This window comes from Ictidomys tridecemlineatus, chromosome 2, assembly GCF_052094955.1.
Source record: "Ictidomys tridecemlineatus isolate mIctTri1 chromosome 2, mIctTri1.hap1, whole genome shotgun sequence".
In the NCBI taxonomy this organism is placed as follows: domain Eukaryota; kingdom Metazoa; phylum Chordata; class Mammalia; order Rodentia; family Sciuridae; genus Ictidomys; species Ictidomys tridecemlineatus.
The window spans coordinates 184,383,948-184,402,024 of record NC_135478.1 but is presented as its reverse complement, the minus strand read 5'-3'; the positions used below and the strand labels follow the sequence as shown (position 1 = coordinate 184,402,024).

The 18,077-nt window shown below is 36.7% G+C and overlaps 1 long non-coding RNA gene across 1 annotated transcript; it reads left to right on the top strand.

Moving 5' to 3' along the window:
• Positions 1-11,243: 11,243 nt before the first annotated feature.
• LOC120891654 (uncharacterized) lies at positions 11,244-17,607 on the top strand. Its single transcript, XR_013430242.1, has 4 exons — positions 11,244-11,522; positions 13,370-13,472; positions 15,077-15,178; positions 17,288-17,607. It is a non-coding gene; the product is annotated as an uncharacterized LOC120891654 (long non-coding RNA).
• The last annotated feature ends 470 nt before the right edge of the window (positions 17,608-18,077 follow it).

Below are 18,077 nucleotides of genomic sequence, written 5' to 3'. Positions count from 1 at the left end.
CTTTAAGGCTTGAGAATCTTATTTAGCTAAATTCTATGATTCCTATACAATTGCAACTAATCTTTCAGAACTCATTTCTTATTTCATCTTCTCTGGGAAGATCTGGTCACCTCTCAAACTGGATAGAGATTTATTCTGTTTACTACAGCATCTATCAGAGCACTCTCCATGCTGCAAAAACTCTTCATTGCTGAGCTGTTTTTCTTCATGGAGTATAAACCAATTGAAGGTAGAAACCAAATTTTACTTGATTTGTGTTCACATTGTAGAACATTATCAGTGTACATGATAGTTGTTAAATAAATTAGTGACTTAAGAATAAAAAAAACAGAAAAAATCACTATAGTTATCAAAACATGCCTTTAAGGAATACAGGTAAATAAATGCAACATGTTCAGATGAAAATTAAAAATATATTATAATTGAACTCAGAAGTCACCAGCCTCTTCCCTCCCCCAAACTTTTGCAAATTGTCTAATTTTAAATATAATACACAAAGAGAAAAATTTGTAGCATATCTTATAAATAAATCCCAAGAAAAGGATATTCCTAATGTGGCCTTTATATTATATTTGGCTTTACAGATTTCACACATTCTTACCAGATGTAATGAGGACTTTATGTTTTTTAAGTATGCTTTTGTTCAGTTTTAAGTATGAAGTGAGTTACTAGAGATCCTAATTTAGAAATTCTTGTACAACTGAAAGATGGGCACAAGTCACAAGGGTCAACAATTTTGGGGGCTCAAAACTAAACTTTTTCAAATAATGGCTCTCCAATAATAAAGTTATTTGCATCTTTAACTTTTTTTAGAAAAGAGTTTCCTAGATTAGTAAATTCATGTTGATAAAAATAGTAAAGTCATGTTAATGAAGACAGCCAAATAATAAAGTGATGTTTATGTAGACCATAAGCCCTGTGGGCGGAGATGGGCTTAGCGTTACTCCTGTTATTATTCATGTAGTTACTCATCAGGCTGGTTTGCCAGGAGGTTCATTAATACCTGGGGATATAATCAATATAAATTTTCATTACTATTTGAGTTGTCATAATAATGTATCAAGTTCCCAAAGATGATCACTTTAACCTCCATGAGTGTTACATTTTCCTCTTTTTTTTTGTTAGATCATTTAATGATATGGTTGTTCAACATCTGACATACATAGCATTCCTATGTACACAGGAATCTCAGTATCTTGTACATCCACAAAAAATTAATTATAAAAATAACTAGAGTTAAATAGTAGAAAGATCAACAGAGATAAGGGAGCAGAGAATTGGGGAAGGGGAGGTACTGCGACTGAATTAGAACAAAATATATTCCATGCTATTATAATTATGTCAAAACATATTCTACTGTCATGTAGAATCAATAAAAAGAATTCAAAATTATCTCTAGAACTCAAAATACTAGAGATCACGCATCTGAACACTGCAACCCAAATCCTAAGAGAAGAACTATGATTTGAGGTTTTAGCTCACTCCTCAACCAAGAGAAACAAAGTAGACTAATAAAGTAGACACCATCCCCAAACACAAAGCCTCACACTGTTAGGAGCCAAATTGGAAATCTTATGTTGTTTTTTTCTTCCCAAATATTTTTTAAGTAATATTAAAGATACTGAAGATGTCTTCAGGAACATAGGCTTAATATTCCACCTGAAAAGGAACATATACTCCTACTCAAAAGGCCAATATTATAACTAAAAGAACTTAATTCTGAACAAGCACCTGTCCAATTTCATGAACTTGTCAAGTGGCACTCTCTTGGTGGCTCTTTTGGTAGTAAGTGAACCACACCATGGGCAATTCTCTGATTTCCAGAAACATCTTAAGGTGAACTTTTGCCAAAAGGGCAAACTGATGGGCCAAAATGGCCCCTGGGTGATGCAGAGAATATCCTGAAGATAGGAATCAAGTTACCAAAAATAGAAAGTGTCTACAGTTTACCAGTAGAAATCATTGCCTTTTGCACACAAATCAAATACCAGTGACTGGGAGTGAGTCAGTGGTCCAGTTTTGGCCACTCTTGAGCTAGAGAAAGTAAAATAGTGTTATTTTTCAGTACCACTTTTCAAAGAATGTTCCAGTGCCATGTGAAGTTAGTAGTATGGAAATCTGTAAGATGAACTAAGGCAAAGGAAAAGTAGCATATTTAGATGGAAGGCCCATTGTTGAGAGCCACAGCCAAAGGAGCCCCAGCAAACTTCCAACTGCCAGCAAACTTCCAGCTGCCGGCTGATGATGGGCTCACAGCGGCCCCAGCAACATCTAGCTGATTGGCTCCTCCATGGAGCTGCTCATTGGGCTATTTCCCTGCCCTTTCAGACCACGGAGCTGCTCATTGGGGGACTTCTTTGGCTCCGCCCATGCAACCCAGCCAATCAGCCTCAAGAGCAGGAGGATTGTGGGAGGCCGTGAGGGGGGTGTGGGTGAGAGGCTTGTGGAAGCCGGTGGTGGCAGTTGGGCTCTGAGGGTTTTTTTTCCTGAGGAGCTGTTTTGCTTGGCGTTTGTAGTTCTAAAAATAAAGTTAGTTTCTTTTGACAAGTGGCTCCTGAATTGTGCCCAGCCATACTGCGGCAGCCCATGAAAGTCACTTAACTTCCAAATTTGTACCTTCTGTATCTTATTCTGGCTTCTGAGTTCTATTTTTGTGTAAGCTCAGTTTCAAAAGCCATCTTAATGAAAGATCCCCACCTGTTATTTCCATGGAGACAGGAACTTCCTTTTCTAAGTACAATAAGTACAAGGTGATATAAAGTTTTAGATCTCTTGCAATCTGAACTATTGTATTGTTTCTTTTTTTTTTTCTTTTTGTTTGTTTTGTTTTGATTTGTTCTTGGTTTTTTTTTTTTTTTTTTTTTACTTTTTGGTCATGCCTTTAGGTTTTTAAAAAATCTGCCTAGGTATCAGGTAAATATAATTATTCAGGAAACCAACAAAATGTATTATGAAAGAGAGAGCTAAATTCATACCTGTTTCAGGCATTACTCGTGAATTAAGAAGATATCTAAATTTTTAAGAACCTGTCTCCAAAGTCGATGGGCTCATCCTTCCTTTGCTTGCAGGGATGGATTAGATCCCCTTCATTTTCCATGACAAAGCTTTGGGATAGCTTCCAAAATTTCTTTGTTTAACTGTGAAATAAGTCTGCCTTTACTGTCCAATGTCATCCATCTAGTGTTTTCCATCTCACAATTCTACCAAGAGAGGAACCAATGGCTAATGCATATGGATCTAGAACCTCTGAATTATACATTCTTATGACAATTCTAAATTTCTATGTAAATTTTTCTGTCCTATATGGACTGTAGAAAGCCTTTGATAATTGTTCTAAAATCAAAGGGATACAAGGACTTAAAACCAACATCAAGGGTTTTTCCCATTCTGTGAAATATTTAAGAAGTAATTGAATTTAAGGGGAGATGTTTTTTGGTGGACTAAGAAAGAGGAGAGCAAATCAGAGGGAGAAGAAGCATGAGGGGGAAGCTGAAATGCTTAGGGTAGGGGAAGAAAAGTAGTAGGACAAAGGCCTTGAGATAAGAGTTGTGATTTTAAAAGAAATAAAAGAGATAGTTTCAAGTTATTCACAGTTCTCTTTAACTTTGGGAAATTAGTTTCTTATAAAAGGAATTGAAATTTTTATTGAGTGATTACCAATCAAACATATAAACAATGAGATTATTTTGACAATGGGATATTTTGACTTTTGTTCCCTTCATGTTCTAAAATGCCTATATAAAATGCCATATAATATTTTTCTTTACATATATATGTAGACCATTTGTATGACTTCTTTGGAGAATCTATTCCAGTCCGTTGCCACTTTTTAATTAGGGTTTCTTGGAGTTTTTGCTTGTTTGTTTGCTATTCTTTGTTGGAGGATTTCCTCATACATTGGATATTTATTAGCTGTGCTAGTAATACTTGCATATGGTTTGCAATTACTTTTTTCAATTCCGTGGGTTGCCTTTTCAATTTGGGTTGTTTCATTTGCTGTGCAGAAGCTTTTTAGTTTTATGCAATTCTGTTTTCGTAATTTTGTTTTGTATTTTTCATTATTGGTGTCACATTCAAGAAATTTTCACCACAACCAATACGGCAAAGTTTCATCCATAGGTTTCCTCTAGAAGTTTTGTAGTCCTAAGACTTAGATTTAAGCTGTTTATATATTTTGATTAGAGTTATGTAGAGTGTACAAAATAAGGTCAAATTCATTATTTTTTGTATGGTATATCCAGTTTTCCTAATCTCATTTAAGAGACCTTCTCCATTGTGTGTTTTTGACATAATTGTCAAAGATAAGTTGACCCTAGAAGCATGGGTTTATTTCTGGACTCTGTTCTGTTCCATTGGTCTGTATGTCTATTAACAATACTGTATTATATATTTAAAGTTTTGTTAATAGGGTACATGTCAGGTGAAATATTCTTACCACAATTAAAAAATGCCAACTTCATAAGATCACCATAGAATTTAAAATGCAGTAAGAATACAATTCCTGGCATTTGTTATTTCTGCAATATTATCTGGATCTTAAAAATATCCTCAAAGTAGATTCTGGAGTTCTGAATTATGCTTGGTGAAATTATGCCATTTATGAAGGCAATTACCTGACTTTTGGTAATAACATAAATGTATGTAACAAGCAGGAGTCTGACTGAGAAAGGTACAGAGTGAAATTTAGACAAACACTAAAAATGTGGGAATAATCAGCTGTAAATAATGCTTGTGCATTTTGTGTCTTACGGACTAAACCTGAGAGCCAGACATCTTCAAGCCCAAATCTGACAAATTTAAAGTTTCTAGGAGGTGGAATGGTTTAGAAGAGACTTCACCCAGAGCCAGACAAAACAAGACTAAGGAAATTTCCCATGGGGTTTTGATAAGGTTTCTTTCACCCAAAGAACATTTTGTCCAAAGGAATCTAGCTTATATACAAACCTGAATTTCTCAGTCTGCAAAGCTACTTGAAGAACAGACTTATGAGACCCCTACCTGTCCTTTCTCTCATCACCTTTAGATTAACTGACATACACCAAGAAATGACAAGAACAGAGACAAATTGAGGGTTATTCATAAGGCAGATTGCCAGAAAGAATAAAATTTTCCACATTTTTTGATTATCAAATCATTCCTTAAAATGTTTTATTATCCCTACAAGACAAAATAAAATCAAAATTTGAGGTGCCAAAGAAAAGGAAATAGGAGGTCCCAGTGCAAGACTCCCTAACTGAAAGTTCAAGGTGATTCAGAGGAGTGTACTTCTACATGGAGGATTTGGGATTGCAGCAGTATGTGGTCTTCATCAGATCTCAATCAGGTGCCAAGATTAAAAAGACTGGCACATCACAAATATCACAAAAATACCTTGCTGATAAAACATAGCTGAGTTTATTCCTTGGAAGGCATACTAGTCTTTTTTTTTTTATTCCTATAACAAAATACTTGAGGTAGGCTAACTTTATAAAGAAAACAGCTCACAGTTCTAGAGATATGAGGGCATAGTGTTCAGCTCTGGTGAGGACCTTCTTGTCTGTATGGCATCAGGGAAAGAGTGCACATGTGAGGAAAAGAACGTATTGCCAAATAAGAAGTCTGAGAGGTTGGAGTCCAACAATCCTTTCAAGAGCATGCTCCCAATAACATAAGGATGTCTTACTAGACCCCCACTTCTTAAAGGCCCCACCATCTCTCCACCATCACCAAACCAAGGACTGACTCTCCAACACATTGATTTGGGGGGAGACAATTTAAATCTGTATCTAAACCATAGCACAAAGAAACGAGAATGACTTCTAGTATCCCTATAATATGAGGGAAATGATGGGAGATTTATGTGATTTTAAAATAGGGTTTAAGATAATCTTTGAATGCAGAATATCTGATGGGGACTGGGTAAGAATCATGATCATGATATAGTGTTGGAGATGTGGCTCAGTGACAGAGCACTTGCCTAGCATGTCCAAGATCCTAGGTTCAATCCCTAGCACCACAAAAAAAAAAAAAATAGAATTAGGATAGAATAGATTAAATTTGGTGGAGACTGCAAGGTGAGGTTTTCTAAAAAATGGTTTTAAAGAGTCTTAAAGAACATGTTGAACACTCTAACATTCATTAAAAATTAGTTTCAATCTGGAATTAATAAAACATAAGGCTAAAATTAAAATATTTTTGAATATAAAAATATTTCTCTAGGAATTTGTGAGCAAACAATAAAGTTATTTGCAACTTCTATCATTCTAGGAAAGAGTGTTCTGAAAAAATAAAGTCACATTGATAAACGTGATAGAATAGTAAAATTATGTTAGTGAGGATTATTAGTCAGACTTCCATTGTTGTGGAATATATATACCTGACACACACAACTTAAAATCAGGGAAAGTTTACTTCACTTATGATGTCAGAGGCTTTGGTCCATGATCACATTGCTTCTGCACCCATGATGAGGCAGCACCAGGGCAGGGAGCACATGTTGAAGCAAAGTGGCTCAACTCATGGTGGACAGGAGACAAAGGAGTGTGAGATTAAGAAAGACAGAGGCCGGGACATACTTTTTAATTACACACCACTGGTTACCTACTCCTCCAACCAGGCCCTGCCTCCTAAAATTTCTCCTACTTCACCTCACAAAATGTACCAGATGGGGACCTAGCCTTCAACACAGGAGGCTTTGAGGGACACTTTAGATCCAAACTGTAACATGCATAAGACTGACTAATAAAGCTGTGCTAATTTAGAGGGCAAGTTGTGTGGAAACAGGAGCTTTCAGTTCTCACTTTGTCCTCTTCCTATAGAAGACACTGTTTTCTAGAGTCTCCAAGACCTTTTAAGAAGGTGAGGGCATCTAATTCATCAGTAACTGATGGGTGTTCACAAGACCCCACGGAGATGATCATCTCTTGTTGATGACTCTATAACTGCCACTTAATTGGTTACCCTCCTTTCACTCTTGTTTTTTTTCCAGGTGACTCTCCAGATAGTAGCTAGAATGAGACTTTGAAAATGCAAATCTAAACACTTAAATGTCTTCCCATCTCTGCTACATAAAAAAGCCAAATACTTACTAAAGCCTACCAAACCAATTGGAACCATCCTTGAACCAAGTCTGAAAGATGTGCTGAGAGGGTTCTGTCTTGACCTCCCCTGAGTTGCACTACCAGTCTCCCACCCGCCATCCACCACAACATGGAAAGTCTGAAGACTGTAGTCAAGGAACCCACACAACTAGATCCACAGCCCACTTAGGGAAAATGTTGTGTTCTCCAAGGACCCAGCTGTCTGAAATGTTGTTTCTAGGGCCATAATCTTCCCCCCACCATTTGATTTGTCATTATCTATAGGGGTAGGTCTCACTATAGATGTACATATTCTACAGCCATGAGATAAGCCAGGGCCAGCTATTTGCAGGGATGCGAATGGAACTTGATTGTGGTAATCTGGGATGTCCACATATCTGTATAATCTACTAAACTATAGAGTGGAGCCAGAGGTGGAAAGATAAGGAAACAGACCAAGGTCCAAGGGCCAACTGAGAAGCAAAAAGCCTAGATTATTTTTTCCCCTAAATTGTGTTATGGGGGTAAGTATTATAATTTAGAGCTGTTTTATCCCAGCTTCTGCATCACTATTGTCTTCCATAGTTCATCCATTTTTTCGCTCTCTTTCATAACAAAAACACCCTTAAGCCAAGTCCCAACTTGCTTCAAGAGTGCAGAAAGATCTTTTATGTGCTGTAGTACATTGAGTACTGAGGTATGTGTCTTTAGGATTTATTTTCCAACTCCAGATAAGTTTAGACTTGTGTCAAGGATTCCAAAGTAGAAATCGCCCTTGTTTTACTGCAACAATTGGCACATTGATTGTATCTCATCTGAACTGTGACTCATCAGACACTGAAAAACAGAAACAGTTGCTCAGGAATTCTGGGCAAATAATTCAAAGGACTCATCCTTACCCATCACGATTTCTGTCCCAAAGTACAACAACAAAGTGTCAGCCTAATGCCTGTGGGAATGACTTCCCTGGGTCAGGAAAGTTTCAGGATGAATCTAATGCATTGATCTTTCAAAATGTTAATTTCTGTTCCAATTTCTTCTGAATATACAGAAGTCCATTTTGCAAAATGAATAATCCATTCTATGACTAAAAATTATAAAACACAGCTTTTCTCCTTTCTTCACCTTAACCAGTCAGTTCCAGAAGAGCAGACACCATATCTATCTTGTTATCTTGTACATTTGCACTCAATAAATAAATAGTCCTTTCTTGAAAGAACAAAAATAAGAATGAACAAAAGACTTTCCCGGAAGTACTCAGTTAATAACAAAAAGTAAATGATACTTAAAATATGGCAAAACTATTTTTACTGGTATCTGCAGTCAGTAGCCATGAATCGAGAAAGTTCAATAGGGTACCTGCTGCTAGGTTTCTGTATGCTTAAGCAGCCCTGGCTTGTCATTTAAATTCCACTGTGGCTCTTTCTGTAAGCCATGGAGCCTCTGAAATGAGAATCCTAAAACGAGTGTACACATAAGCCAACTAAGGTCTCCTAACGTTTCCTAACTGTAAAAAGATAACATTTTCTTGTGGAGGAGGGTTATAGCACTCTCTTATTCCGCATTGTAACTGATTTCTGAATGGCTAGTTTCAGACAGCTTTGGACTATAAATATTTTATATACACATATTAAAATAAACATACCTGAAATTACTCTTGGAAACTTCAACACTATCCAGAGTACTGGAGCTTCTGGTGCCTTCCGTTGTTAATCCCCATTGACCTTGCTCAGCATTTCCTCAAAGTGTGATCTTTGTAGGACAAATCCAAGCAGATGAATAAAAGGAATCCTTTAGAAAATTACTATGTACTTCAGTATATTATTAGTGTTCTGAGAAGGCCAGCCATTAAGTTTCATTTCCTTAAGACCTGCACTTCCTACCCAAATTTATTTCATCTAAAATTTTCTTTTAAATAAAGCATGCATAAACCTATCTTAGAACACTCTGAAGGAAATGGTATCATAGATTGCTCTATCCAATTCCATGTCTTCAAATTCTATCCTGTTAAAACTCAAAAGACAAAGAGGTCACATTTTTGATGTTTTTTAAAAAGTGCTTCCCTCTGGAGATTAGATCTATTTTATGTGTTCCAAATGTTTGCCATGTATTTTAGAAATCTTAAACCATGTCCCTGTGGCCCAACTGGGTATCTTATAGTGCCCTAGCTGTATTGTTCAATGAATGTTGAATACCTGGAGACACACTGTGAGATTATAGTTTAATGTAATCCCAAACACACTAAAACACCATCAAATGAAGGACAAGAATTCCTGAGAATTTCCCAGGAAACCCAGGGAAATGCAAATAAGCTTCACTTCCTCCTCAAGACAAAGGAAAATGTGCATGCCCAACCAAAGTGTGTTTGGAGCTCAAGGAAAATGTAGAGGAGGCCTTGGGTTGTCCATGTGAAGGCAGCCAATGAGCTGCCTTTATTATTAACTGCTTACCAGAGAATGAATCCGTATTTCAGCATCCTCAGGAAAATCACTATATAAACCAGTTTATGATTTTCTTTCTCTGATCTTCATTGCAGCTGGTGATTGCTAAAAACGATGATCTCAGAGGCGGCTGTCCCTGCCAGAGAGCTTGCACACAGAGAGATGCCTTTGTCAAGGCGGCCATAGAAACCTGCATAAAATTGGCCTTCTTTCCTTAATAGAACCACATGAACAAAGATGAGTTTGTTGCTGACTCAGAGCTGAAAGCTTTGTTTTGTAAAGCTCTCTGAATGTATTGCACTCTGCCAGAGAAGGGCTCCTTCTTAAAAAAAAAAAAAAAAAAAAAAAAAAGAGGAAGAACAGTAATCGGAAATCAGACAACAAAACAAAGAGCACACCCTTCGGGTGAATATTTGTGAGTAAAGTGGCCTGAAACTTTTTTTTTTTTTTTTCCTGGTGAATACTGGTCACATTTCACAAGCTGAATAAAAATGAAAGAAAGGAAAAGGAACTTTAATTAATGGGATGTCTTTTGATTTGCAGAGCAAAACTGCCACAGCAGATGTACCAGCAAAGAGGATTAGATTGTCCCCTCTATGAGGCACTGAAATTTCCTTTTTTCCCCTGTAGTAACCCCATTGAAGAGAGGCTGTCTTTAGTGTCTAAGATTCAGCACTGCAAAGAAACTGTTGTACTTGGGCACAATGGGCCATTCTCACAAGACCAGACAGAAGATGTGAGGGGAGAACTAATATCCCTTTAAATCTGGGCAAGACCGTCTGTTTCAGTCTTACTATTTTTAAAAAACTAAATTAAAAGAGAAATTTGTGATACATTCAAAGTTGATAAAATATGCATCAAAGTGAACCTTAAAACATTCATGAATAACGTTTTGTCATTTTGAAAATTCAAATTGAATCAAGAAGGAATCTCAACTAATTTCCCTTTGTTTTAATTTAATCTGCCCAGGGTGTTTGTTTGGTTTTGGAGGGGGAGCGTTGTTTAGTTTTTTGATCCATGTTTTTGATTATTGTTGAGATCTTCATCTAAACATAGGCCTGCTTCTATTTCAAGGGATTGACTGCCAGAATGTTAACTTCTGTTCCATCAACAAACCCAAAATGGTAGATGAATCACCCTGGGTTAGTAAATGCTTGTGTTTAGGGTTGGGAGGAAACACAGCATCCCGACTGTCCTTGGTAGGGTTGTGGAAGGAGAAAGAGAATTGAAGAAGTGTGTTTGTTGTTAATGTCTAGTTCCAGGTCATTTTGTATTACAGCAGTTCTGGGAAAAAAAGCACGAAGGGCAGAATGCTGCTCAGCTGGGGGCTGATTCCAGGGAAAATGGCTGTGGTTCTCTGTGTAGTTCAGGCTGTGGAAAACCATGAATGCTGGCACCGCCACAGGCTCGCTCATTCAAGGGAAGAGTGAGGTCAACATGCTGCGGAAGTGAAAGAAATAATCCTCTCTCCTCACTCCTCCCACTGCAGCTTCTTGGTGAGGAGTTGCAAATCTGCTCCCAGAAAGGGAAAAGTGTTCATGCAAATGATTTTCCTCTGCATTCAGCTAACTCTGGGGTCAATGTACCACCTATTTCGCTGCTGTGAAGCTTTGTCTTCCGACAACAAATAAAGATGTCGTTCACATACACGCGCATGCGTGTGCGTGAACATCCACATCTCTTGCAGCGTACACACACATGTGCGCACAGACACACACACACACACACACACACACAAATGAGCTTAAGCTTTCTCCCATAATAATAGCCAAATTGCATTTATTAACAGTTATCAATCCTTAAGACAAAAGCAATACTAAAATGTGAAAAATATCTTTCACATTATCGTCCTGTAAGTGATTTTTTAAAGTAACATCTATTTTGTGAGTGCAAGTGGAGACTACATGAAGAGTCCTTTAAGGGTGACCTTACCCACATCCCCACTCTTCCAAATCTCCAAGACATTGGCCAGCCTCCCCTTCTGATAGTGAAGTGTTCTCCGGGTGCCATTGTCACATCCAAGGTAAGTGTGCAGTGTTTCCTTGGTTTTCTTTTTTCTTCATATAGACCAATGTTGTCATCAAAAGGGAGCAGCGTCCCTTCAAGCCAAGTCTAGTCATGGTTATTAGACACATTTTTATATAAATCACACATTTTTATATAAATTCTGTCTGTAGAAAGCTTGCAATCCACTTGCAAATGAAGACAGGTAGAGGGCTTGCACATATAACAGACCAAGAAACAGCACTCTGGGATGTCATCAAAAAAAAATGTCTATATGTCTATACCAACTATTTTTTTTTTATTATTATTACTTTTAGTTGAGATGGACACAATATCATTATTTATTTGTTTGTTTATTTATTTTCTTGTCATGTGACACACTATGTTTTATTCCCAAGCTATGGGGGACATCTTCTTTATACTTTCCTTTCCATACTTTCAGTTGGACAAATTAGTACTTACTTCGAAACTACTGAGTGTACTGTGGAATATGCTTTGGGGGGAAATAGAGTCTTGAAAATAAAAATCCTGTCTGTAGAAAGCTTGCAATCCACTTGCAAATGAAGAAAATATACACCCAGGGAAAAATGAAAGGACTGTTTTAACAGAAGTTCAGAAAATAAGCAATGGAAGGCAAAAGAATGAGTGTTGTGATCAGACACAGGGACAGTGGAATAGAGGTCAAGGAAAACTGTCTATGGATAGGAAACATTTGAGATTGAAAAAAGGAGTAAGACATTAGATAAGGAGTGATGCACAAAGGAAGGTGTGGTAGGCAAAGGCCAACCTTCCGACACCACAAGGTACCATGTAACACCTTTTTGGGGGATTACAGATTCTCAACAGGATGATAGTGGAAGCTTATACTTTCACTTTTCTGTATCCCAGGAAAAATGAGCCTCTCACTGTCTCATACCACCCATGATGAAGACTGTCTTATTGATGGTCTCCTTTTCCTTCATTTCCTGTGTTTGCAAGGAGTTTTGGTAGATGAACCTGTTCAGAAATTTTGGCAAGGCAGCATAAAGATAAGTTGAATAGTCAAGCGTATCAGGTGGTCCATCATCAATAGGGTACAGTTGTTGAAGAACTGGACACAGTGGTTAAAATCATGCTCACTTCTTCTCAGGCGCACCATCCTTCTGTCACCTTTCTCAAGTGGGTATTAGGAAAGTCCATGTTTTCCACAATTCATTTCTCTCCAGTTTCCACATACCTGTGCCTTGAAAGCCCTCTACACACAAAACCTTCAACAGATGCTTCTTTCCTTTGACCTTCTGAACTTTTTAAGATTCAGCTGCAAATGACATGTTCTCCATGGTGTCTATCTCAAACCACAGGATTCTCGAAGTGTCTTTTCAAATTTATCTACTTTTCAAGTGTCTAAGGGCTCATTCTACTTCAAGAAAACTGTAATTACCCGTAAGTATACATACTGTCTTGTAGGTATGGTTTATGAAAGAAACAGAGCCCAAATCTTGGTAGATCCATACTCAAGGAAAAACTAAGATCAAAAAGTGACCAAAAAATATATGTTTGTATGAGTTAAGGTGAATGCATATATGTACACTCATATATTCTACTTAAAAGTGAACTTTGTTGGACAATCTTCCATCAGTGCTGCTCTTATGAGCTAATGAGTTTCTGTTGTATCTGCATTACAGTACTCGTTATGATGAGGAGCTATTGATTATTCCTCTGACTCTCTACCTGAGGGAAAGGACTATCTTATACCTTTTGTACCACCAATTCTCCACAAAATAACTAAAAACATCTTATTTCATCATTGTTTCTTAAATAAATATCCCAGTTGATTTTGATACCAGTTGACAAGTAGATAATATCAACACTATGCTCATTTTATAGGTAAGGAAACCCAGAATCATTAGAGGTTGAATAATTTGCCCAGATACAAGAGCTTTAGATGAGAAGAACCTATGTTAGCTGCATTGAAGAGCAAATGATATCGGTAAGTGTAATGAAAGGAGCTTGATGTGCTGATTTTCCAGAAGAAGCTGTATCTTGTTTCTCATAAGAAATGAGATGCCATGTAGTGGCCTATATAGAATTATTTTTTCCTCTTCTAATTACTCTGGGTGATTAGAACAGAAAGAATAAACTACACCTGCTCTTAAAGTTTATCAGATGTGTAGTGTCCTCCATACCCAAGACTTCTCTGATATTAATCATGTACATGTTAGGGTGAATAGTTTTCGAATTAGAAATGATAAGGCAAAAACCACCTCCGACTTCCTTTCAAGAGTTCTTGGGACTTCCAGGGCAATGTCTTTGGTTCTCTTTACAACTACATAGAATGCAAAGATCTTAAAGACCTTTTCCAGTCTGTTTTAGAAAATAATCACTTGCTCTAGCTGTTATTGTTCTCTAATTGTAAGGAGAGCAACTATTTTTTAGCACTTTCTACAATTCAAGTACTCTTCACACAATGCCTTATTTAAGTCTCATAATAAATAAATTGCCACTTTTCATTCACCTGTCAGATACTTGTGCTCTCCTGATTGAACAGAGATGGGATGAATTATTGATCAGTTAATCAGCCCCTGCTAATGTGTCTGTCAGCTAATTTGTAACCCTAGTGGTTAGGGAAAAAAACTTCTTTATTTATTTAGAAGATATGTATATCTAGAAGGTATCTATGACAAGAATTTCAGATCAAATAAATATGAATAAAATTTGTATTCAGACTAGCCTTTTGAGGGCCATCAAATTAGGAAAAATAGCTAACCCATCTGTCTCCATATAGAAACAATGCTGCTGAAAATATGCTCCAATGGTAGAGTGTTTCAGTAACCCTGGTAATGACATGTGAATACCCTGCCGATAGACTCTCCATGACTCATCAGGAAATGCCATTTGGACAATTTTAGTTTAGGAAAGCAGCCAGTCTCCAACCAAACTCTTGCACACTATTTTCTGTGTTAACAGAGGTAGAACTGAATTTAGAAAACATTTGCCTCTAAATATTATGTAACTGGATATAACAGCTCTTTATAAGTGGTGGTGGAAACCTCAATGACTAGGAGCAGCTGTAAAGGTGACACAGAAACTCAAGCAACCTCCCTTTCAAGTCTCCTCTGGCCCCATTTATAGCAAGAGGAAGAGGGAGAATCATTCAAATAAATGTTACATCTTCTGCCACAAAGTTGTAGTGGAGAATCAGTCCTAGAAATATGTTTGAGGAAGAAGCACAACTCATAGAAGATTTAAAAGCACTGAATTTTCAAGTCATTTTTTGATTTGTAGAATCAGAAACTTTTTAGGAGTTGACTTGAGTTGCATGGATAGACCAGAAATAACACAGAGTAATAATAAAAATTTTAAAAGAAACAGAAGGTAGACTTAAGGATTTAGAGTAATTGAGGTGCAGGTATGAATATTTCAATGAAACTCACCTGGGTGCATTAAAATAGGTTAGCAATCTTAACATGGAGTTTATATATATTATTATGTTAATTAATATCCATGAATATTACATTATAATTATCATGTAATAAAATCATTATATAATTATGTTATGTATTATAAAATTATATATTACATACTTTTTTATAGGTGTACTACACCTGGGATAACGGGACAAAAGGATTAAAGATGGTGGCCCAGGGAGTCCTCAAAGAGATGACCTGCTGACAAAGTCTGGAATAAAGCAAGAGAGTGAGTTTTCTTGAGCACCGCCCCCCTCCTCCCCTCTCACCAAAGCAGGGCCTCTTTCACATCAATGCAGCTACAGCGGGAAGTTACTGGAGGAACTGGAGTAAAATGCAGAATCAAGGGATGATGGTCACAGTAACAAAGCCAAAAAACAGTAGATGTTGGCGTGTGGTAGCCCTTCCCCAAGCCATCTCAGTCTGCCTTTCTCCCTGCATTCAGACATAGCCAAGGCTTGCATCCAGGTGTGTTTTTGTTTCATTCCAATCCATGACATCCTGTTTTGCAAATGCTTTCCCTAAAAGCTGATCTCTGTTATACATAAGTCGTTGTTCACCACTTCCACGATTAAGAGCTCCTGAGTAGGAGAAAGAGGGTGCCATTTTTTTTTTTCCTGTCTGTGGATTTAGGTAGACTGTCCGGACTTCAGTGCACCTGTCATATCTGCCTAAGGCTGGTTCCAATTAGAATCTGTCTTATGGAACCAAGCAAAAGTTAGTTAATGCTGTTGCTATTTTCCCATTTTGTGGCTCAGCAATTATTCATATGATGCTAAGCCCTTGAATGAGTATCCTCCCAAGCACTGCTCTGAGGTCATGGTATTTATGTTCAGAGATACTTTTTCCAAGATGTAACCTCTTAATTTGAAAGACATTGTATACTCTATTAGGAAGTACTGTTTTACTAGAATAAAAGGTAAGAGTCTCTTCTTATATGGAGGAAATTATTATTAAGAATAAATAGACTATTTTTTTTCTGAAACTGAAATGTTCAGAATAGTATTCAGGGTGGATTTAGGTGAATGGACAGTGAATGATTTATCAGTTCATTACCTCAAAGTTTAGCAAAAAAAATCTCAAAGGAAGAACCTATATTTATTTCTGTAGATGTTCAAGGTTCAAATAAGTCTAAAATATACTGGTCTGATTTTCTGCAGTTTTCAAAGGTTTACCAAAGCTGGGTGCAGATTTGTATTACCTCTTTATAAATGCACATCCTTATAAGATGTAAACTCTGATACTGACCCCTCATAGAACACATTTACCTCCTGCTCATTCAGTAATAGTGAGCATATCTATGATTCATTATAGTGCCTTTATTACTATAGCATGATGCATACTGTTGCAAGCCTTGTTGAGGCATAATTGACAAATAAAAATTACATATGTGTGTGGTACACATCATGATGTTTTGATGTACGGAAACATTGTGAACACTATAATCAAGTTAATTAACATATTCATCACCTAACGTAGTTATCATATCTCTTTGTGTGGTAAGAATATTTAAGATCTACTTTCTTAGATGCAGTGGTGCTCATCTATAATCTAGCAACTCAGAAGGCTGAAGCAGGAGAATAATAAGTTCAAGACCAGCTTGGACAACCTACCAAGACCCAGTCTTAAAAATTAAAATTAAAATAAATGGTTGGGTATGTATCTCAGTGCTAGAGTGCCTCTGGGTTTAACCTCCAGGACAATAATAATAATAATATATATTATTTTTTTCTTAGCAACTTTCAAGCATATAATAGATTATTATTAATCATAGTTAGCATGCTGTGCAATAAATTTCCAGGCTTGCACACTTTTTAACTGACACTTTGACCAATATTGCCCATTCCCTCTTCAGTTCTATAAGTTTGACTATTTTTAATTCCATGTATAAGTAAGATCATGCAGATTTGTCCTTCTGTGTCTGGCTTACTCCACTTAACATAATTTTCTCTGGATCACTTATTTTGCCACAAATAAGAAGCCCTTCTTTTTGAAGGCTGAGGAGGATTTCATTGCATACGTATAGCATATTTTATATATACATTTATCTGTTGATCAGTTGATTTCATATCATGTTTCTTATGACTAATATAGACAGCAAGTCAACATTTTGATTTCATTTCCTTTGTACATGCTACAATCTGAACATGTCCCCCAAGATGCATATGCTGAAACGTGACTGCTAATGTGGCAGAATTCATTGATGGGAACTTTAAGTGGGATTTCAGGACGGCAGAGAGAGCCCTCCCAAGTAGATTAATGTCCTTAGAAGAGAGCAAATGAGCCTCCTTCAGCTTCTTTTTAGCCTTTCTGCCTTCTGCCTTCTGCCTTCTTCTAGGTGAGGACACAATATTTTCCCTTCTTCCATGTGGAAATACAGCAAGAATACTCCCACAAGACATTAAGTACCACTGCCTTGATATTGGACTTCTCAAATTCCAGAACTGTGAGAAATAAATTTCTATCATTCATAAATTACTCAGGCTATGGTATTTTGTTATTCAGCATTAACAGGCTAAGACAGCTACAGACCCAGTATTAGGCTACCTGAATTATATGGTATCTGTGTTTAAATTTTTTGAGAAATCTCCATGTTTTATTCAATAATGGCTGCATTCATTCACACCAACGATATAGGAGAGTTCCTCTTTTCTGTATCCTCACAAATACTTGTAATATCTTGATTTTTTTCATAATAGCCATTCTAATAAGCATTAGATGTTGACCTTTGTTTACATATATTATAATCATTGACCATTTGTATGTCTTCTTTTTGGAAACATTTAATCAAGTCTTTTGTCCATTTTTTAAAAAGATTATTTGTTCTCTTGCTGTTGAATTCCTTATTTATTTTGGATATTAACCACTTATCAAATGTGTGCCTTATAGATATTTTCTTCTATCAGATAGGTTATCTCTTTATTGATGTTTTCTTTGCATGCACTAAATTTGATGGAATCCAATTTGTCTATTTTTTCTTTTGTTTCCTCTGTTTTGGGGGTCATATACCAAAAAAACCTCATTGCCTAACAAATGTCAAAATACTTTTCTCCTATTTTTTCTAATATTTTACCAATTACAGATCTATGTTGAAGTCTTCAATCATTTTGAGTTGAATTTTTGTATGC